This window comes from Oratosquilla oratoria, chromosome 30, assembly GCF_046742065.1.
Source record: "Oratosquilla oratoria isolate Oo_2021 chromosome 30, ASM4674206v1, whole genome shotgun sequence".
NCBI classification, from domain to species: domain Eukaryota; kingdom Metazoa; phylum Arthropoda; class Malacostraca; order Stomatopoda; family Squillidae; genus Oratosquilla; species Oratosquilla oratoria.
This window is the reverse complement of record NC_134806.1, coordinates 46160467-46184886: the sequence shown is the minus strand read 5'-3', so window position 1 is coordinate 46184886 and position 24420 is coordinate 46160467. Positions and strand designations below refer to the sequence as shown.

At 41.3% G+C, this 24420-nt stretch overlaps 1 protein-coding gene across 12 annotated transcripts in view; it reads right to left on the bottom strand.

Annotated features, from left to right (window-relative positions):
* Nucleotides 1–24420, bottom strand: part of LOC143041147 (bromodomain adjacent to zinc finger domain protein 2B-like) — a 416327-nt gene that overhangs the window by 272887 nt on the left and 119020 nt on the right. Inside the window, exon 1 of one of the 12 annotated variants that reach the window (XM_076212937.1) lies at nucleotides 10333–10356. The exons of the other annotated variants lie outside the window; for them this stretch is intronic. The gene's annotated coding sequence lies outside the window, so the exon portion shown is untranslated. Of the gene's footprint in view, nucleotides 1–10332; nucleotides 10357–24420 lie in introns of those variants that run through there. 12 annotated transcript variants of the gene reach the window in all.

Genomic DNA, 24420 nt, shown 5'->3' with positions numbered 1-24420 from the left:
CATCTCTTCATCTCAATATCATCAAAGACTTCCTTTCATCTCACAAATCACTAATCATGTCTAGTCCACGATGCAATATACACGTCCATTGCAGAAGTAACATTTTTACACATCCCATTAATGCAGTATTAGCCACGGTTCCCTTCATCTACTTTTATCGAACCAATACAAATCAAGAGACGATTCGCTTCACTATCCGTATATTGGATCAATGTAGCATTAGAGGCATTTCAACCCTACCAGTTATCTTAACGCAATATTTACGCGCACATTTCATCCTTATGCCATAGAACACGAGCTCCCACCATAGAAACCCACGTCTCAAGACAAACACACAATGACCAAAATTTATCTAATAAATCACCATAACTCCTATCAATTCCTAAAACTAGAGTGGATACAATAAATCTGCACACTTTGACAAATCTATTATTCAGAAGCATCGTTACGATAGTATCTACATACAAATGTCAACCCCTCAAAACGGCCTTCAAAAAACATGTGACTACCTATTATGCTGTCGCCTCACCATCAGTAAAGATGTGTCCCTGACTTCAGCATTTTCACTCACGTTGAGTCAGGGCTTCTCAAACTGCGTTCTTACTTGTACTATGGATTGCTGTTCACAAGAGGCCACTTCAACACTAAACATCCACTAACCAGCACTAGTTTTCGGATTTGAGGCCCAACTTCGGACATTGTGGGCCCACGGATCACACGTTCAGGACTGACAAGTGATTTTATTCAGCAAAGGGATATCCCATGTGTAAACGACAAATAAAGGTTGACACATGCATGTTAGACCCCAGATAAATATTTTCTATAGATGATTAAAATAGACTGGCTGCAGCGAAAATTAACTCCATAACCAGATTTTCATAGAGACGACTGGGGTATTAATGATTTGTCCTCAATTAATTCGTCACCTTATTTATTCGTGTCCTGATATGGTCTTGGGAAGTGACAGAGACTACTTACTGCACGACAGCGGCGACAGATTGTCTAACAAGGACAGAAACGGTGGTAAGCTGGTCCATAAAAACAACTGCGTACCATGTACATATGCCCTACTTTTTCATAACTTTCAAGCCAGCTTAACTCCTGAACTGGACTGTATTCTCTTCGTCTTCAGTTAAACTGTTATTGGAAATGAAAAAAACACTAATAAAATTATATTCAAGGTATAAATCAACTGAATTCAATTCGGCAACTAGCCGTCAATTTTTGCCTCGTATACTGGGGTCAAATAACCATTAATATAGAACCATAAATTATCAAAAGGCTACTCTAAACATAAATTCTTAAATCATCCTCTTACAATATCAACAGCGTCCTTGTGTGTGTGTGTGTGTGTGTGTGTGTGTGTGTGTGTGTGTGTGTGTGTGTGTGTGTGTGTGTGTGTGTGTGTGTGTGTGAAGTTCATAAACACGTCACCTTGTACTACCACTTGTCACAAAAGCTATTGTCTTGTCGCTACAGCAATCCTTTACACAAGCCCTTCTCTTCCACGTCACAATGCTTGTCCTCATTAGTGTCCAGTTTCCGACACCTGGACTTTCCCCAAGCTCAGTATGCGGATACAAACTTGTTAAACATGAACGCAAGACCCATTCACCCATACACTTCCTAGAAATATGGGAGGCCAGAATGATTGAACAAGGGTGTGTGCAGGCGCGTCTAAAGAAGAAAAGGATAAATATTGAAAATGTTGTGGAACCGAGTGAATTTATATAAGAACATAAGAATGAAGAAGACAGCAAGAGAACATAAAGCCTACACCACCTGTCACCCATATCCATAAAATTATCTCTCCTTCTCTTAAGACAACCTATTGTTTCGATGCTCACTACATGGTTACTAAGTAACCATGTTGTGATCGACGAGTTCAAGAATAAGAGGGGAACATATCGATCAGTGGAAGTTACTTGAAATAAACAAATTAAGAAGATTAATGATAAGAGCGCGCGCAACAGAGAGAGAGAGAGAGAGAGAGAGAGAGAGAGAGAGAGAGAGAGAGAGAGAGAGAGAGAGACTTACCGTCCAATCAACTGTGAACATTACGCTTATAGTCTCCATATGCCGGAATTGAACAATCAAGACTACTGGGGCAATAAATCACTAGACCCAACCCCCGTCTCCCATGTACGAAGCCCAAATAAGGTCTTCACACCTGTTCGATCTAATTTCTCCGGAAGACAGGGTAAAAAACAAGGCACGTTCGTCCGCGCGCGCTAAAGCACAGCCACGTGTTCGCGCATGCGCGCACAGAAAGCCCGGGACGGTCAGCTGTTCAACATGTGATCCAAGAATGACCTGCTCCAATTCGTGGCTACAATGGACTGATGGAAGAGAAATAAATTTGATTACGGAACAGAGATATTAATAATGAAGAACAAGAAAGGAAAATGTGGTGAAGGAAGCGCATGGAGAAAACCGAGTATAGACGATATAAACAAAGAAAAAAAAAATAACGAAGCACGTTTAAGACAGCTATGAAATTAAATGGACCGCCGCTATTAAGGCAAAAACATGTCGAACTTAACCTGAAACTGAACTATGGAAAATGTCTGTCACACACACACATATACTATCAACTCTACGATGAAAGAAAAATAAATAATATGCAAATAGTACGGTGACCTTAACCAAGGAGATATTTTGCTTCCTCCCAAAACCAATATGGGAAAATCTAGTTATAAATGCAGCTGAGCTAAACAAATAAAACAAAGCACAGGTGAAAGCGTGCGAATGCACACAATAACACCCCAATGACATTGATGCTAATTTTAACGAAATTAATTAAATATTTGAGTATCGTTTCCGTGACGTTTTCCATACGAGTAGACACGGTTCAGCAAGTCCACAGAAATATATATATATATATATATATATATATATATATATATATATATATATATATATATATATATATATATATATATATATATATATATATATATATCAGCATTATTACACTGCAAGCCTGTATTCCAAGGTGTCACGTGTGTTTGTGGTTTGTGAAAAGTACACCACCCACAGATCGGGCAAAACATAAGCTGAGCTCTCATTCGGGAGAGTATTAACTGTCGACCACGAGACCAACGAGTGATCCAAGACAATGGTGAATCACCCCTACGTGCTCATACCCTCCACATCCTGAAAATACGATATCTTTCCTTGTCCGCCTGCACTTCAATAATCCATATCATCCCGCACGCAATACACGTTAAGCGTGCCTGTGCATAAACCTGTCAAAGCAAACCTGGGTATATCAAACGCAGCCCCTAAACAAAGAGAAACTTCTGATGTGAAAGCATGTTTAACTTCGCTTCTTTTTCAAACATGAGAAAGTGCTCATGCTGGACCGTTGAGGTGCTTCAGTGTGAAAGCGGACTTCTAATAGGAATATGCATCTACACCCACGCGCACTCTTTAATAAACTTTGCTTGAAATGATCAATGGTACTTCTGAGTTTCTTAAAATGGTGCGCTGGAAGGCAAAATTAAATCTACCAGACTCCCCGGTTCATAATAACGGTTTTGCTGCCTCTTGCGTGCAGTACTACCCCACCCTCACCTTTAACTCCCTCACTTACCTTACCCCCGCCCCTCCCTTCACTTTAGAGACACTATTTCATCGATTCCTATAAACGACAAAACGCAAACGGGTGGTTTCACTGGGTTTCAAGAGCGCTGAAATGAAGCTCTTGCTTCTTGTCGTGATGCGGTGGTCGGTTGCATATCGTCTGCACAGTCAGCACAGACGGCAGCGTACCTCCCGACCTTATTGACAAGTCGGTTGCTGTTGTTGCCCCGGCGGGTCTCTGACGTGTTCCTCATTTCGATTTAAACAATTCCGTACGGTACGACACCTCTTCGTAATTATGACTGCAGCTAAATTACCATATTCGTTTCTGTGTATCTCATGATCATCACAATTATTCAGTACTTGTACAAGGTGGCAAGGGTGGGATTAACATATCCGTTTTCTTTTTCCTTGGACGAAATGTACAAAAACATTGCCTGCTGTTTGTTAACGTGATTCTATTTTTCTTCATGCGCACATCATGGCGGCCCAACATATTTTAACACAAACACACGCAAAAACCTTACCACACGGAATACACGAATGCTGCAAAGGTTTCATTTACCGACTTTAACCACGACGCCAGAGCAAAGAACACTTACAATAACAACCAAACATCTGCAGCAATGTTTTCACTGGCCTGTCCATCACTGAGTTATTCACCGATGTACTCAAAACAACGTCAACCTTAAGATTAATTTAAGTAGCGAGGTGTGTGTTCCTTATAGCTTCGTGTAATGAATGAGGGCGGTGGATGAAGCATTAATTATTGAAGTGAACCTGTATTACACATTTTTCTTTTTCTGTTGATGAAATATAATCTATACGCAAGTCTTACACTCAGGTTGTCTAGCTGTCTTAAAAATGTAACCAGCATTACAGTGCTCGGTGAGAAACGAGGGCAAATGTGAAATACATTTATCTAATGCAAAATACTTGATGACTATACATTTAACTTTGGCTTTCCATACTTCCTTACTGTTGAAGTACTCTCACACACATACACGGTCTATGCGCCCTCATCGGAGACGGTACTGCAAGTCTAGCAGGTGTTTATGGCCACGATGAATCAATCTCCCCTTCTCACACAACGCACGGTTCAATGGTGCAGTGGTACAGCTCTCATCCGGTTGGGTAATGAACGCCGCTCATGAATCCAACAAGTGATTCAAGAACGTGGGGATATCATACATATCGAAATCCGTGCTTGATCGAAAAGCTATTCCGTTGGATTACAAAAGAGGAGCATGCCGACCTTTTGGTCCATAACTAGGTCGGATGCGGGAAAATGATAAATAACAATAATATAAATAACAAAATAAATAGGTAAAGTTAAATAATATACATGTAAATAGTAAATAATAAATGGACAGGTAAATAATAATCTAATAAACAATAAACAAATAATACAAACATAATATTTATAAAATAAATGGCAGGCATTACAGCATCTTAGGTTTTTATCTAAACGAATCTTATTAAAGATTTGAACTGAACTACAATGCACTGCCTCTGCAGGAAGTTCATTCCATTCATTAACTACATGAGGGGCGAAGTTGTTTCTACCCACTCCCAAATTAAATATATTTCCTTACAGTCTGGGACAATTATTTCTTGTCTGTTTTTTCATTCTGTGAGAAAATTTGGTCACTTTTGATGTCAATTCCCTTTAGAATCTTAAAGACCTGTATCAAGTCACCTCTCATTCTGCTCTTTTTTAGGGAAAGCAGATTCATATGTTTTAGTCGATTTTCGTATGGTTTGTTTTTGTTTGGAATCAGTTTTGTGGCTCGCCTCTTGAAAGACATTCACAAAAACTGACTACGAAAGTCTGAAAAGGTTAATTTTGCAAGTTGAGGTCTTTCTGTATCTCCTAAGAGAGAGAGAGAGTCTGAGACTGACTCCAAGGTGCTGACAGCGTTCCATAAGGCTATTATATGCAGACACTATGAAATGCATCCAAATGCTGACAGCGTCCGTGGACTACATAGAAAAGACAACCCATTCGCGCGGGATCGGAGTTTGTGTGTGTGTGTGTGGGGGGGGGTGTCTGTATGAAAATTACAAGGTAGTTGTGTATGAAAGCGGACTACTGCCTCCGAGAGCTTTTTAAGGGGGGTGTTCATTAGACTTTTTGTGTTGCGGCTCAGGAGGCATGGGGGAGGAGACTTGGATTTCAAGGCTTGCTTCAGTATACTATCATAAACAGACGCTATAAAATGCATCAAAGTCAAACGGCTTTGGCCCTTCGCCAGTAATTGACCCATTCATCTTAATTGGAACCCATCCAAGACTTCTTCGGATTTTTCTTCCCACAAGAGAGGAAGATCGATGCCTGACCCCCAAGAGGTTGGTGAGGATTTTGAATAAGGTCATAGGACGCGTAACAACTTTTTCAATTGAACTTTCTAATAACATCAAGGGTGTATAAGATGTTGGGTAAAGGCCAAAAGAAAAGAATACTAAACGTTTTCTTTAAGTATAGAATGGAGCAAGAGACCATATGCCCTACACTAGGCAATTTCATGTCCCTTCCCACCTCTCACCCCCATCCATAGATTTATTCAACCTTCTCATAAAAAATAAAACAACCAATAGTTTCAGCGCTCACTACATGGTTACATACAAACTCATGACACAACCACCCTAAGTTTTATCTCCTTATCATATTTATTTATTGTCTATGTATGAGAAAATATTTTCATTTCATGGAGGCGTGGAGCCTGCCGTTCATCATATATTTCTATTTAATTTGTTACTTATATAATTATTTATTCATTTATATTAATTTACCTACTTGTCTAATCATTTATTCATAATTACATTTACTTAATTCTTATTTTTTAAACTATTTACCTATTTGTTTGATCTAAGTATTTATTTTATGTGTGTGTGTGTGTGTGTGTATATATATATATATATATATATATATATATATATATATATATATATATATGCCAGCAACACCTCTGTCAGTCACCAAATCACATGATGAATGATGTTATAACAGTAGGACCTTGTAAACAGGGTTCTCAGTAAGTGATGGATTGTTAACATGAGGCATGGGATATCTGAAGAGACTGAAAAACATCGCAACCACGACAAAACCGTCTGAGAGAGAGAGAGAGAGAGAGAGAAACTAATATGAGCTTGTTATCACTAGGTACATGGCAATCCCTAGTACATGAGTGGGCAACATTTGGCACGCGTGCCAAACATGACATACTAAACTCTTTTCGACATGTGAAACCCAGAACTAAAAATAACAATAAATCTTTAACTTCTTTGGAATAATCATTGGTGACAACATACTGTTCTCGGGTAGCGAATTGGGCCCCTAAGTGAGTGTGAGAGTGTATGTGTGTGTGTGTGTGTGTGTGCTCATACTCGTATGTAGGCCTATAATGTTACTCAGTTGGCGCACGAGAAAAAAATATCAACGATTTGGCCTATTTAGGCACTCACACTTAAAACCGTTTCCCATTCTTGGTCTAGTACACTTGGTACTAGTGTTCTCTAGTTTCTTATCGATCCCTGCACCTTCCCAATCGCTCTGGTCATCTGAAACCATACACGGCCAGGGTTGTCGAGCTGCATACCAAACATGGAACACCAAGAAGACGCAAGGAATGATAATCGCATTAAAACCATGTACTCACAACAGTACAAGGACAACTTTTAAGTGATAACTACGCTTAATATCGTAAAGGTATGATGCATACAAGTCATGTTGATGGTGGTAGGTTGAATATGAATGCGAAAGGAGGTGGTGGTGTAGAGATCTAAGAACTTCAGATAGCAAATAACGTTGGACGGAGGAAAATAGGTGGAAAAAGAAGTGAAAGGAGAGGAGGATTGGCTAGAAATGGAAGAAGGGGAAGAAGAGAAGGAAGGAGAAGAAGAGAAGATGGAGTGGAAAGAGAGGAAGAAGCTGAGGGAAGAGGAAAAGGAGGAAGAACAGGAAGATGAGAAGGAAGGAGAAAAAGAAGGGGAAGAAAAGAAGATGGAGTGGAAAGAGAGGAAGAAGGGGAAGAAGAGGAAGAAAAGGAAGAGGAGGAAGAAAAGGAAGAGGAGGAAGAGGAGGAAGAGGGGTGAGAAGTGGGTGAAAATGACGAAGAGGAGGAAGAGGGGTGAGAAGTGGGTGAAAATGACGAAGAGGAAGAAGGGGAGAAGAAAAGGAAGAAGACGAAAAAGAAGAGGAAGAAGACGAAAAAGAGGAAGAATGGGAAGGAAAGAAATATGAAGAGCAAAGAGGAAGAAGCAGAAAAAGAACAAGAAGAGAAAAATAAAAAGAAGAAACGACGTGCTTGTCTGACGCACTGACGGCAGCAGCGTACCGCGAGAAAGCGTACCCTTCCGGCGGGGGAATCCAAATTAGACCTGACGTAGTGTCAAAGTTGACGCCGCCAAAGGCAAGGAAATCCAGCCTCCGAACCTCTTTCTCCAAGAGCAAAGAGGTTAGACACATTTTTTTTCTGTTAGAAGAACGTGTTATTGTGGACGCCATTGCTGGATCATAATCAAGACTTTTCATTTTATGCATTTATCTACTTTATTCTTTTATTTTATTTTTTGAGTGGCGAGATATGGTTTAATTACCGTATTTATGATCTTTACTTTCTTTTAAGACTCACTGAAGTATTTTTTACACCAACGTTGACAAATTAAAATCCCTTAAACTGATACTATTCTTGCCTAGTACACTGCCAACCATTGCGGAGGTTCGCACACTCCGTGAACTTCTTTCAAAATAATTTTCCAAATAATCTCTTACCAACCATAACGTGGGCACGATGTCTGCATGTTTACATCTTGACAACACATTTCTAAGGCTGCACACCCATTAATTGTCACAGAGCAGTGTGCCTACAAACATTTGACCCTAAATGTGGCAGTTGCAAGTGAAATGCGTGCACACAATGTAAATACCATCATCATATAACCACGGCAGGATTTGACTAATATGGCCGTTTCTGTAATTTACGCCCCCCACGTGTATCTAAGCATGCAAAGCCAATGTCACACATATACGCGACTCAAACGAGTTCGTTTGAATAGAAACGACTATAGGTTACATTTTTTTTTATTTTTCGAATCTTAAAATTTCAAATCACCCTTGCGTCATACATTGAGAAGCTGCAAAGTGAACCAAGAGATGTTAAATATATAAAAATATTAGACACGTTGATGAACTGTCTTTAGAGAAGTCTAGAATACTGAAAGCGAAGTCTTCTTCCAACTTTCCAAATTCGCAACACTTGACGAGAATCTTGAACGTAGAGAGAGAGAGTGAGAGTACGTGTGTGTGAGAAAGATACAAAGACGGGTCACTACGAGCTTAGCTCCTTTCCGGTATAATACAACTAGGTAATCTCACAAACATTTATATATATATATATATATATATATATATATATATATATATATATATATATATATATTACTTCTTCATACATCTACTAGTTCATCATATTTGTATGGAGATTAACAAACGTGTCTCTCATTCATTTCTGTATGTTTATCAATTGACATCCGACTCTATAGACCATTTCGGCAACTTTAACATTTTACAAACGTTTCTATAATCCATTTCAGTTTATAAATTAACAAACATTCCTATCACGTTATTGTTTAACAAATATTCCTCTCGCTTGTCTCCTCTTCATAAATTCAACCAAACATATTTCAAACAAATTCCAACCAGATTCTCATGATCAAACATACAACGGAAGACACTATAGGAGTGAATGCGGCAAAATTCCTCTACAATGCTTGTAAAATAACGTTTCAAGGTCAATATTCCTAATTTAATAAAGTATGCGTGAAGAACAGGTGGGCAGTGAAGAGGGGAAGACTTGATTCGACGGAGAATGATATCAAGACAAAAGCAGTTAATGATGTAAAGACGGGAGAGGAAGGAAGGGCAGAAGCAAGGCGACGCGCGAATGTAAACACGCATAGGTGTGTGTGTGTATTCACCTTGGTCTTTGGATCACGTGTTGGACTCGTGATCGACAGCTATTTCCCTCACGAAAGAGAGCCCAGAGCTCATATGACCGATTTATGGGTAATGCTGACCTTACTCGCGCCCACACACACACACCTCCCCACCCACGAGTTAGAGTAACGACTTGAAGCGCAGCGATACTAAAATTATTTCAGCCCTGGGCAGGATTCGAACCCGGACCGCCGTTGTGACAGTCGGAGACTACCAACCGCGCCACCGAGTCGTGTTGTGTGTGTGTGTGTGTGTGAGAGAGAGAGAGAGAGAGAGAGAGAGAGAGAGAGAGAGAGAGAGAGAGGGGGGGGGTGATAAGAGAGGGTGAGATGGTGTTTTTAGGAACAGAGCGGAGAGAGAAATGATGAAGAAAGAGACCGGGGGAGTAAGATGAGTGAGGTGGACTACAGTGTGGCAGAATGAGAGGGAGCGTGAGCATAAATAATGAAACGTATGTGCAAATACGTAAATAAACAACACTTACGGACACCTGCCCCACATCAACCACCTGCCAAGTCTCTGATCTTCACGTTGGCTTTTACTTATCCTCTCCTTCATCGCTTGCTACTCAAGCCATATCCCCTAACATACACCTTCCCCCTACTCCATCCGTAATCTTAATCATACACCACAAGACTCTACTTACAGCGTATTGCTCCTGCCATTAATAGTGTTTAAGACACTAAGGCAACTCATATTAAGGTTGATCAATCCGATGACCTTTCTAAAGTCACCCGCCTCAGGCTTACCTACTATTAGAATACCTTCCGGGCGACGCGGTCCCAATCAATGACGACTAAGGTGACTGAGAACACGTACCTGGAAAGAAGAGAAAAACGGAGTTATACCTGTCGATTTTCGCACTGTACGGTAAGATAAAAACAAAATACAGGACAAAAATAATGTATCCTGACAGAACAGACACGCAAGGAATGTGCCAGACAAGATTAACTAATGCCCAACGCAATCGTCTTTAGTGAGAAAAAGTTATGGAGCAACAAGGAACACGAACGTTAACATAGAATCGCTGCCATTTGCTTCAACGGTTCAATGTAATGAAATGGCTTTACCTCCTTTGGCAGCGACGACCCTACCAGCAAATGTTATTGAATCACAAGAAAACGTTAAATACATGATACTTCTTTGAGCAGCAACAGGCAGCAAGCTGTTGCCACACATCGCGAGTACAATAACACTATATACCACGATTATATCAGAATTGATATGAACAAAAATATCGTTAGGAATGCCTGAAGTCTAGAGTGCGAATAATGACTTGAAAGAGCAGCATGTAGACTATAGGGGTAAATAAGTTTATTTGACTGGAACTTGCTGTACTCTCGTGTCGCATTGATTTCAGCGTCCAACTCCAAGTCTCCTGCCCACCCCCTAAGCTACGACCCCACGAAATAAATATCACTAAAATCGCCCGGTGGCAATAGTCATTTACATAAAGACATGATTATAATTTATCTTATATTATTTGTTTTTGTTTTGTTATCATATGTCTGTTTGATTCTCATTTATTATTAGTTATATGTCAGTTTATTATTATCTACTATTTACCTGTTTTTGTTATTTAATTATACCTATGAATCTTATTTGTTATTTACATTCTTATAGTTTTTATTTATTGAATTATTATTATTAATATTATGATTTTTTCGCATCCGACCTAGATATAGACCAAAAGATCTCCTGTCGGCATGCTCCGCCTTTGTAAGCTTTCGTAATTTCTTCCTCTCCTACAACTACCGATCCCGCGCGAGCGGGTAGTCTATCCTAGGCGTTCATAGTCATGTGGCTGAGAGGCTGGGGACGGAGACTGGGGAAGGCAATGACTGTCCTGCTTACACATATTAGCTCTACCTCTACTAGTACCCCCGAAGGAAGGTCTGCCTCATCTGTCTAATTGGCTAGAGCAAATGAGTTACCGGCATGTACTGGGAATCAAATGCAATTACAAGAACGAACACGATTCCCGTTCACTATCAGTACAAGCCGTTACTGCACCCCTTGAGTAATTTGTGTGTGCGTAAGGTCAGAATGTTGTCCATAGATCAGATATACGGGCTCTGAACTCTCAACCGGGAAGGACTGATGTGTTGATCACCAGTCCAACACGTGATCTAATGCTATGGTGATAAACAGCGAGCGAGCGAGCAAGCAATACAAACGCGTACGAAGAGCAACAACCGGTTATGGAATGTATCGACTCAAGTCAACTGATGTACATGACGAATTACTGACGGCCGTGGTACGAGGTCCTAACTCTCCACCCGATGTCAAGAAATCTACTGACCTTGCTCAAGGTCACTGGAGCGGATAAGTCATCAATAATCCCGATAGTGCGCGTACATGCATTTACCTAATTACAGTAAACAGAGAAGGAGACTCTCTGGGTCCTATCTCCTACTGCACAATTGCCCATGCCGTGTGTGTGTGTGTGTGTGTGTGTGTGTGATTCACCATGGTCTTGGATCACGTGTTGGACTAGTGATCGACAGCTATTCCCCTCCCGGAAGAGACCTCAGAGCTCATACATGACCGATCTATGGGTAATGCTCTGACCTTACACGCACACAAACACCCAACTCCACTCCCACGAGAGTTGGAATGATGACTCGCAGGGCAGCGATACTGAAATTATTTCAGATCTGGGCGGGATTCGAACCCGGACCGCCATAGTGGCGGCCGGGAACTCTACCAAATACACCATCGAATGTGTGTGTGTGTGTGTGTGTGTGCCCGCGTGCGCAGCCTGCTTGCTACTGGTCATTCTTTCACTTTGGAATTCAAATGGATTCACATACATCACAAACACACACCTCTACATGATAATATACATATCCAATGCAAATGCGCACTCTTGGAATAACCTAGATGGTTATATATCTCAATCTGGAACCAGACATAAATTCAAAACTAGGACTGATAACTGGAGAATGTGACGTGATCCCATGCATATAGTTCAATTTATGTATGTTAAGCACACACATATGGCCCAGTGCTGTGTGGCAGTAATCACACTTTGATGGGGTACACATGAAAAGGTGAAGTTCAGTAATGATCGTATATTCTTATCGGCACCATCCCCCCCCCCCCAAACCGATACAAGGAAAATCGACTCAAATTCTGGTCAGCTCTATGCGGAACCGCGATTCTCAATCGTGTGTTTTCGTTTGAGGATTTCGGTTATAATCTTTCGAATATTTAAATTTCACATTATCCTTGTTATATAATGACAATAGTACACTGAAGTGTTGTTGGGGAAGTCTGGAATACTGAAACACGACGTCTATTCAAATTCACATGATTTGAAAACGAGTACCGGCCGCGTGTTTAAGACATGAATGTTCATTTGTAAGTTGCAGGCTGGCAGGGATAACCAGCTTCCGAAGACAATTCCTCTGTCTGGCACAGACAAGGGTGTCCTTGCATACGCGGTATGTGCATTCAACACTTTATACCTCTGCAATCTGCATAAACACACACCCATGCACCTGAATACACTAATTAACATATGAACATACCTGTTACTCTTTTAATATTCAAAGTGCACAGATTCTTTGGCATAATTACGCGTGTGAAAGAGCCGATGCAGGTATGCACTCGCATGCAAGGCACATTCCTTACATTTATTAACAAAAAATTACGCTGATGGAGTAACAAATAACAGACTCGCGAACATAAACAACCGCGAAAATATCGCCTTCTCCGAAGTTGTAAAGAAGTGATATAGAAAATGGGTATGGTCAGTATCAAATCCAACACACACCAATGGATGTCGACCTGCTGTCAATCTGCTATATATAAAAAAAAAATAGTGTATACTGTGCACGTTTAACAATTAAATTAAAAAATTAAAAGATGAATCATCGGCACTTCATGCGAGAAAAACGTATCAATATTCATTATCGGTAGATATTTTTGTGCGAAGAAATTCCTTTAATTTCAATGTAATTGAATGATTGCTCTGCTTGAATTAACATTTTCATTCAAGTGATTATTTTTTCAGGTTAATGAAGAAATGTTAATTGTACTCTGGAATACATTTACTGCATCAGATCCTCTACTTGGCCTAAATAACCGAATCCCCGAGTTTGACTCTTATATTTGATAAAATGAAATATTATCGTTTCCCTTTTACTGTTCCCTTCTTTATCCACCGAGCTAGCTGTTGTGTGAGCAGAAGGATGGACAGAATGTTTTGAGAGATGATCCGTGAAGAGACAAGACAATAAAATAACAAAATTCGGAGAACTGTTGGCAAATCTGGAGAAAGTTGGTTGAGAAGCGACATAATCCTGTTACACCAAAGATTATAATTTCAAAGTTACGGAAAACTACTGTACTATAATATAAAACAAGTAGTTATTATGGTGTGAACTGTAAAATTCATTATGACAATCTACACGCATTCTGAGTATCATGCACTTCATCTAGAGGAAGAAGAAAATGCTTGAATTCATTAGACAATCTACACGCATTCTGAGTATCATGCACTTCATCTAGAGGAAGAAGAAAATGCTTAAGTGTTTCTTTAAGTGAATATCTTCGAATTATATTGCATTCAAATGCTTGGCTAGAATCTTAAGTCCTTTCATTGACGACATGGTTGGCAAATTTGTTTCTACCTCATTCTACTTACTGAACGATATCCCCTTCACATATACATAAAAAATTATCATCACTTCAAACTCACACATACAGTGCACATGCAAATAAACGCAAGCAAAACGAATAAGCAACACTTATAGATTGGGCTGGAACAATAGGAAAGAGTCTAACACAACGAGGGAGGGTGAAAAAATAGGAACAGAGGACAGGAGGTGAAGAACGGAGAGGAGCGGTGGGAGGGGGAGAAGGCACAGGTGAGAGGGAGCAAGACAAGAACGGTGGGTGAAGGTTATAAAATTCGGCGGAGTGGGCGGGAAACAAGATCAAAGCAAAACAATTTCGAATATGCTCAGGGTCCCATGGTCTTGCATATTACGTTTCCTTCCATCATGACCCTTCTTCAATGACGAATGATGAGAGAGAGCCAAGGAGCATGAATAAGGGAAGATATGGCTGCTGTGGAAGGGAAAGCGAAACTGGGTTGACGTGGATATCTCTGGTAGTAGCGAAAACCATAATAATGACGATGATCATGTTTACGACGTACTGCTGACGACGACATGAACGAGGTGATGGGGGACGAGTGTAAAGCGAAGAAAATAATTAATAACATTATTATAATCATGATAAGAGCGAGGTGTTGACTAATGATATATTACGGTAGAAGCTGAGGATTATGTGGGGGTAACTAGGAGTTAGGCAGAAGGATATAATGCATATACAACACTGCAGCATAATATCTGAACATTATGGTAATATGTAGAAAAAAAAAGTCGAAAGACGGGGGGAGGGGACTGTGTGTGTGTGTGTATGCGCGCACACATGAAAAAAACAACAACATATAGTGCCCCAACCGTTTGTATACATAGAATATAAAAACAATAAAATGTAACGAGAAATAAAAAGAGTACCAGAAAACCCTTTGACCCTGAGAAGGGAGTTATATTTGAAGTCTGAAAAAATGAAATAAAAAGAAAAAGAGAAAATCAATACGTCAGAGCTAAATGGTCTTGTGAACATTGGTGTCCGATAAAACCCCCTTCCTCTCCTCTTAACCTTTCCGTTCTCTCTTTTCTTTCTCTCCATTCCTCTTCAGACATTGCATTTTTTTTTATTTCCAATAAAGTACTCTCCACACGTTTATTTACCTTATTTTTTCTCTCTCCAACCAGACTGTCCAATACCCAAACCACTCCACGTTGTTTCCTTTTTTAACTATGAAACACCGTTCTGTAAGACGAATAATAACAACATTGTTAAAGTGCCTTCCCTAAGATACAACGCCTAACGTCTCCACCAGCTCACCACTGGACCGATCTTCAATTGTTTTGAATTTGAAAAAAGCGAACGACTTCGCTTCATGTTTACAACTTCATCAGAGTTCCAATAGTCTAAAATTCGTCCGTAATTCAAATTTTCAATGTATTACAAAAAGATACATTTGGAAATTCGGGAAAAGAGAGATTGTAACCGAAGTCATATTTACTCAAACGAACACGTGACAGTTGACGAGAACTGCTCACTATATGACGGTGTAGGACAGACCACACGCTCGTTCGAATATCAACATCGATATGCAGCACACTAGGGCATTGAAAGCCCCCACACCCTGGCCTGACCTGGGCAAGCCTTAGAATGCATTCTGTCTGTTAGCGAGACATGCGGTTAATATCAACACTTCTCGCCCTGAATTCGACTCGTCCACTGCCGATAAAGCACCCAATGCTTTTCCTTCATACTCTTTCTTCTCTACTTCCAGTTCCAATCGCCAACATATTCTTTTCCTTAATCTCGATTTCCAATTATTGCTTTCCCTCTAGTTTTTATTTTACCCTTCCTTCCCTACTCTCAGTATCGTCAACACCACCACCAAGGAAAGGGTTGGAAGGGTAAACCAGCTTGAAGGAGTTCTCTGCGATCTCGACCACCTCCGGGAGACACAGTGTCGAACTTTACATGTCCTGAACGACTGAAGGTGGTTCTACTTCGGGGAGGTATCGCCTATCGTCTGCAACGGCTAGATCAACTGAATATGTAAGTTCTGCATTCGCTACAGAACTACGGTCGCGTTAGAATGATAAACAAATGCATAATTAAAATTACAAATACACAAACAAGTGAAAACCACATAAATATGCTCACAAACAAACGCATGAATATATAAACGAATACGAAATAAAGACATTGCTTCCATCATCTCCCAGTACACTTCGTCTTGAAAATAATGACCCCGATAACCCCCATGCCTTGCCCCCTCCTCCCTACCTCCCATCCCCAGCTCAGTGTTCAAACCTTAAGACTCCTTTTCCACCACCTCTGCCCTCACCATCCTCGAACTTGTTTCCAACTTTCCCTCTCCTGTCCTTCGTCTTCCTCTAATCCATTATTCCTCCGAAAATTCTCCCAACCTCCTCCATATATCACCTCCCTCCCACCTACCCTAATCCAATAGCCACTCCCTTCTCCTTCACTTCCATCAAAATCGCTCCTCTTTTTCGATTTATTTTTTCATTCTTCAAGTCGCCCGGTTCTCCTCTTGTCCTTCAATTTGTTATTCCAACTGCTCCTCCATCGCACTTTTCCGTTTTCTCCGCCTCACTAACTTCCCTTGCCCTACTTCCAATCCTATTCTTATGCTTTCTCCATCCAATCCCCATCACCTTTAAATCAAAATTCTTCTTCGATCACCTCCAACGTTAAGGAACTCCTTGAAGCCCTCATTCTCCACGCCCCACCCCACTTCCCCTCCTTATTGAAACGCTCTACCTTAGCAAGTCATTTGACTCGATCCCCGATTCCTGTTCTCCCTACATCCCGCGCGCGCCAACCATGCGACTCGGCGTCTTCGAAGACCCATCTACCCCCCCCCCCCACACACACACACAAGTAACCCCCCCACCCCTACACTTCCCCGCCATCCCTCTTCGACTTGCCGCGCTCCTTCCTTCCTCCCCCAGATCACTAAGGTCGTGAGGTCATGCAGGATTCAGCTCTGTAAGAATGTGACCTTGAAACCTTCCAATCCCTACACACTCACTAGCCAACCGTCACGAGTTCGATTCCTGCCAGGTAAGATTGTGCACCTGCTGATGATGTGCAGCGTCTTGCGGAATTGCTTCTGATCCAAGCGGTAAGCGGGAGACAGGGGCTAAGGCAACAAAGAAACAAATGGGTGACGGATAGCTGAATGTCCTGGCTGGCTGCCTCCCTTATAAGCGAACGAAGCATTTGGTGTATATATGCGTTAGAAAGATACAGATGACTCAGAGTTTACTTTGATAACTTCCTCCAGGAACCTGTCGAGAATTCTTCACACGATCCGAAATAACATCAGTAACAATAGCAATAACACCAATTGCAATGATAACTGTCACAAGAAAACGTTAAGAAAGTAAACATCACCACTACAATAACAACCAAACTCCCGCCTCAAGGTTCTGCACTCTAGAAGGGAACCCACAATGGTCAAATAGAGGAAGTGGATAGAATCCACCCAGTATTCATGTTGGCCTTGAACGAGTCCCTTCCTCCCAGTGGATCTCCACTTCAGGTCGCAGGACCTGAATCGCCCCTCCTGAAGTAAGATCTTACACACAAAACATCAGAACCGAAGGAAAAAGAGATAAATCTATAAATAAGTAAAAAAGGGTGAATAAATTTTTCTAGCAATAAATCAATTACTGCATAAAAATGCAATAACTAAAATATATTATGGAAATAAACAAATTATATCCACAAATAAACTAATACAATAAAAACGAAGAAAGAAATATGTTATCTTATCAAAAGTGTTGATAAGACTTACTGCGATGTTTGCAATAACAATACTATCAATATTAATGGTAATAACAACATTCGTAATAGAAATAATAAGATTTACAAAAACATGCACACATCAAAAGGTCCTTTACTTCTTATAAGGAAGACGGCTCCAGACTAAAGTACACACCCATCCAAAACCTAATCATTATCCTTTCCAATCTTGGCTCAACATGGATGAATGATGACTCAACACCGTTTTTTATTCTGGATAACCGCGCACACAACAGGCGCGGGGACTCATGAATATGAGTCCAGCCTGCTACTATCTTGCCACGCAGAATGTAGCAATCTATACTCAGCGTGGTAAGACTGTAGTAGACTGAATTCGAAGGCCCTGTTCACTATATCACAAGGGTGTCCCTCCCACCACACAAACCATCCCTTTCAATGAAGGTAGCCAAATCAAATAGCAAATATCCACTCCCACCTATTTCACTCTCATCCACCACATTTTCTTCACTCCCCTCTCAGCTCCTCATGGATAACGGGCCCTCCCTGTCTCCCGCCCACTGGCCTGGGTCTGAAGCACTGCAACAAGACACAGCACATCCACAGCAAGGCCGCTTCACTTAATCGGCGACCCCTCTCTCCGTCCCCTAATGCAGAAAAAGCCAGTCCCAAGCACCCACCTCCTCCCTTCCTTGCTTAACAGTATCATCTATACACTGGTATTCTCCACACACCCTTATACTCTGCCTCTCCCCTCCTTGCTCAACAGACATTCCTCTCTTGCTCAACGCTCCTTTCACTCCCATCTCATCATCGGTCGTCCCTTCAAGTTCACTCCACCCACACCTCTTTTACTAATCTTTCATCCCAATACTCTTCCATCAGTCTTATCTGCCATTTCCGTTACCAATCCCGCTCTCCTCCTCACCTCACCCTTTCTCACTCTATCCAACCTTGTAACCCCTACCATACTTCCAAAACATATAATCTCAAACACATTTAAACTTTTTCTTTCTGCCTCTCTTAAATTCCGCCCACTCTCTTAAATTCTGGCCCACAAAATGCCGTCGTCACAACCACCTTTATACTATCTCTACGCATCCATTCCCAAATGCTCGTTTCTCATTACACTCTTTCCTTTATGCCTTACTTCCAACTCACTGCCATCCTCTCCCCTTGCACTTCTCATCACCTCCCAAACTGCGTCACTAACTCCCTAAATCCCTCCTCAGACTCTACCACAAGTGTCGTCAGCGAAACTGGCTCGCCTCTCACTTTTCTCCGTTTTCTTTAACCCATTTCCCTCGCCTTTATCTCCCGCACCAACCCATCCACAGTATACATTGCAGCCATGGCGAAATGACACATCGCGTCAGTCCCACCTTTACCTCAAACCACTCGCTCTCTCCATTTCCAATTCTAATACAGGCTCTACCACTCTCGTAAAAAAATCTTGGCTGCCCTTAACAGCTTTCTCCCAATCCCACACACATACGAAATCTCACACAGTGCCTTCCTGTCTACCCTGTCATAAACCTTTTCCAAATCCATAAAGGCTCAAGGGCCATCCTTTTCTTTTCCTAAGGCTTTCTCACATATCTGCCTTACCACAAAAATCCGACCCACGCAAGTCCTACCTTTCCTAAACCTACACTGTTTCTCACCAATTACTCCCACTGTTCTTCTCCGTTAAAATCCTCCCATATGCCGTCCCAATAACACTTAACAAAACGATCCCTCTCTAACTACTACACTCACATTTGTCCAATTTTCCTTTGTAAAGCGGAACACCAGTCCTCCGATACTCAACACTCCCTTAGAAACACATTAAACAACTTAACTAACCAGTCCGCTTTTACTGTACCTCTCTTCTTCAACCCGCATGATACACATATAACCCAGGAACCTCATCCGCACTCATTGTTTTTAAAAATACTAGCACCTATCTTTTCTTATTTCTCCATTTTCCTCTCTCATCACCGTCGTTTTTCTATACTCCTCCCACCAATCCCTCCCTAACCTCCTTCACATTCAACAATGGACTGAATTTGAAAGCCCTGCTCACAGTAGCGGTTCCAACCGCTCGGAAACCGCTACGGTACCACATAGATATGAAAAAGTTGCGCGGGTGTGTGTGCGCCTCCAGCGACTTAGACTCATTGAACAGCCGTAGTTCCAACTGCTAGTACAGGATCTTAATCGAGGCACCGTGATTGCTGTGCGTGTGCGTGTGTGTTTTTTATGCGTATGTATGTTCTAGGGCAGGGGTTCTTAACATTTTTTCTCCAATTCCCCACTTTTTAGTGAGCCAACTCTCAATTTCCCACCACAGCATCGGTCTTTGACAAATTCGATTTTAACCCATGCAGTGTTTAGTACGTAAATATACGCTTTGCTTTTTTGTGCCATTTTACGGCCCTTAATTTTTGTTTGCACGAAATGTGACAAGAAGAAGACACCAGAAACAAACAAAAAGAAACAAAAACACATCGATTAAAAAAAAAAAAGACTGGTTCTTCTGTCCAACCGGTCATTCCCCACTTGGCAACTCCGCCATTCCCCACCAGTGGGGAATTCCCCACAGATTAAGAACCACTGTTCTAGGGCATAAGTGAATGGTAAAGTTCAGGCGAGCAAAACCCATAAATAATGAAACATGATCATTGCTGGCGGTAAAACAGGTGTCCGTGGAACCTATTTAGTTGTCTGTGCATGTTCACAATTGTTCTGAAAAATTATGCAAGCGACCCAAAGCTGCTTCCATTAGGGTTGCGAGAGATGCGCGCATGCGCAGACTGTACGGAGTTAATATTTCACGCCGACAATGCATCAATAAAAAAATATATATAGTCTCTCACAAGTCTAAAAATATACACATTTTTATACATTCACGTATACTAAACTATTCCTCAGAACTTTTCATCAATTAAACCAATACCCTACACTAACAAAATTAATAACCCATTAACATGTCTCGCGTATCCACGTGACAATTCTGTAGAACTTGCTAAAACAACAAAATGTACAATTCGTGTCAAAGACAAAACCTTTAAACAATGGCTACAGATACTGCGAATCGTGCCCACGGTTTTACCGCAATCAGTTCAGGGAAAGCGACGATACAATCTGAACAGGTAAAAACATTTTCAACATTTCTAAGGAGTTGGTCACGCAATCTCAGGCGATCGTGCAAAGGGCAAAAAAATATTTGCAATTAAGTTGCTCGCATGACTCGAACGCAATAATAACTAATCCTTGATATCTACATACACATACACCCACATATGCGAGTATATATATACATATATATATATATATATATATATATATATATATATATATATACACACATACCAAATAGCTAATAATAAATAATTATCAACAATAGCAAAAATGGTAAACTGATAACATTTTCGACCAAAAACGTCACCTGTAGCCGTTAGCCTTGCATTTATAAGGCGTGGTCAAAGCTTACCAAGCCACATTGACGCGCACAACTAATATCTCCTACGGGTCCCTTTCCCTAAATTACTTATATTTCGGGTCCTTTACCAGTATACTTCGAATGATGTCAGTGCGCACCCCCCCCCCACTAGCAATATTTTGACGTAATCGCTCATACATTCCACATGTTGTGACGATTTTGACAGTATACCAAAAGGTTAGGTTGCTGCGGAGGAAGAGGCAGGTTAGAAAGGGCTTCTATTCTTGACATCAGCACCCTTCAATTCATCTTAAATTCGTGACGTAATATCTACTTACTACCGAATACGAACGTTACAGAGTCGTGTGGTTAGAAAGTAGAATTAATCGAGACGAAAAAACGCTAGCCTACACTGAATATCTGCTTTATTCATACATATTTAACAATCAGCATCTTCAACTGCAATTCATTCTTAAAAATTATCTATTTAACATCAAGACCATGAAAAGCATCTGAAAAAGAATGAAAATTTAAATTTTGTGATCCGGCTCTCTGGTGACATTTGGCATCTGCAAACCATAGATACCTGAAACATTCTCCTCCATAAGCAGCATTCCATAAAACGACTGACTACACCAACTCACCATTACCTGGTGAATATTTTAAGGCATCAAATTCTACTACGCCGTAAAGGTAATGCCAAATGCTCGTTATGACCTTCACCCTCCAGGAGTTTTGCCCAATTAACTCTTCCTACCATCGATACTTTACCCGATCTATGGGTTCATTAGAATTTTATTCCATTGGGAGTATCAACTACCTGAGCGTTCGGGCACAGGTATGCACAAACACACCCAAGTTGGAGTGTGAGTGTGAGTGTGAGTGTGTGTGATTCCCCTTGGTCTTTGGATCACGTGTTGGACTTGTGATCGACAGCTATTTCCCTCCCGGAAGAGAGATCAGAGCTCGTATGACCGATCTATGGGTAATGCTTTGACCTTACACGCACACACACACACCCAACTCCCCGCCTACGAGAGTTGGAGTAACGACTCGAAGCGCAGTGATACTGACCCAATTTCAGCCCTGGGCAGGATTCGAACCAGGTACCGCCGGTACCGCCATACTGAAAGTCTGGGACTCTACCAACCGCGCCACCGAGTGTGAGTGTGTGTGTGTGTGTGTGTGCGCGCGCGCGCCTACGGTCACATCATTACCCATAGATCGGTCAATATACACGTATGAACATTGAACTAACAACTGGGAGGGTAATAGCTGCCGATCACAAGACCGCGCGCATGCGCATGAGTGTGTGTGTGTTTACCTAATTGTGGTAAACAAGAAAAGGAGCAACACTCGTTGGGCACCGTCTCCTACTCTCCAATTTACCATACTTAGCCTCTAATTCACGTACGGATCCAATTAAGTCTATATCCTTGATTTCCAATTATCAGAGCTTTGAATGCATGTACTCTTCGAACTTGGGCTATATCACCTATGCTATTCCAAGTATTTACACGTCTATGTGGAAATTTGTGTGTGTATGTGTGTATGTGAGAGAGAGAGAGAGAGAGAGAGAGAGAGAGAGAGAGAGAGAGAGAGAGAGAGAGAGAGAACCTACTGACGTCACTTACCTCCTCCATCTTTTGCACTACTATATATGCACAAGAACCTACACGTCCAGCTGCCCTACCTTCTATGCAAATAACCATTCAAAAAACAAATGAAGTTCCCAACCACATTTGCGTTTCTTTCGAGCTTAAATAAAGAGCTCCTCTGCTGGGCTATGAAACATTACATTCTTGTTTACTAATGGACATTCCAATCAATACCCGTATAACACAGATGGGATGGGTGTAGTCATTGAGAGAGCTAGCCCTCCCCTGTACAGTGAAGGTCTTTGGTATATGTACGCACGACGCTGGTAACAAGTAACCCTTCATTCAGTATGCTAGCTAACCCCTGAAAAGTTTGTGATATATATATATATATATATATATATATATATATATATATAGAGAGAGAGAGAGAGAGAGAGAGAGAGAGAGAGAGAGAGAGAGAGAGGGGGGGGAGCAACTATAATAACCAAGGGGTATATAATTACAATATAATATGAAGCTCACAGTGCATGTATTAAGTGGTGTGTGTGTGTGTGTGTGTGTGTGAGAGAGAGAGAGAGAGAGAGAGAGAGAGAGAGAGAGAGAGAGAGAGAGAGAGAGAGAGGGAGAGAGATAGGAGAGAGAGAGAGAGAGGAGAGAGAGAGAGAGACGGGAAGGGATAGAGAGGAAAGACAAAGGTGGAACGCACAGGATAATTATGCGCATCACCACAATGCACAACGACGCTCGGTACACTTTGTTACACGCCCTGCAACTCACATGTAACAATCCAAGAACAGTGTCCAAACACATGATGGGGGGACACAGCGACCCTCTGTTTACTGCAGTCCAAGCATGTCTCTTACAGGCAAATTTGGCGAGACACTACCAACGCACGTACAAAAACGCGAACACCCATGTAAAAATGCATGTGCACGTTCGAACATACGCACGCACGCACTCGTACACAGGCTTGGTATCTGATCTGCTCCAAGTCGTTACTGCCCCCTTTAAACAAAGGGATGTGTGTGTGTGAGGTAAGTTATCAATACATCGAACAATATGAGCTTCAAGCTCTCAGTAGAAAGAATAATAGATGTTGATCACAACTCCAGTACGTGATCCATGATCAAGGTGAATCTCTCTCGCAAACACGCACGAGAACCCATGTACATTAGATCAACATAATAATATGACAATTTCGTCTCATTATAATAATTCTGAAGTACTTTTGCCCACCAATTGCTTATTAATTACAGCAGTGCGACATCACCTTCAGGTAATACAAATCTCGTTCAACCTCATAATTGTAATCAATGATTGGCTCGGCATACGGTTTATCACACGCTTCAAGAAAAACGTGCGCGCTCGCTTGGATATATTGGGTAACATCATTCTACCACATCTCGGTATGGCAAGTCATG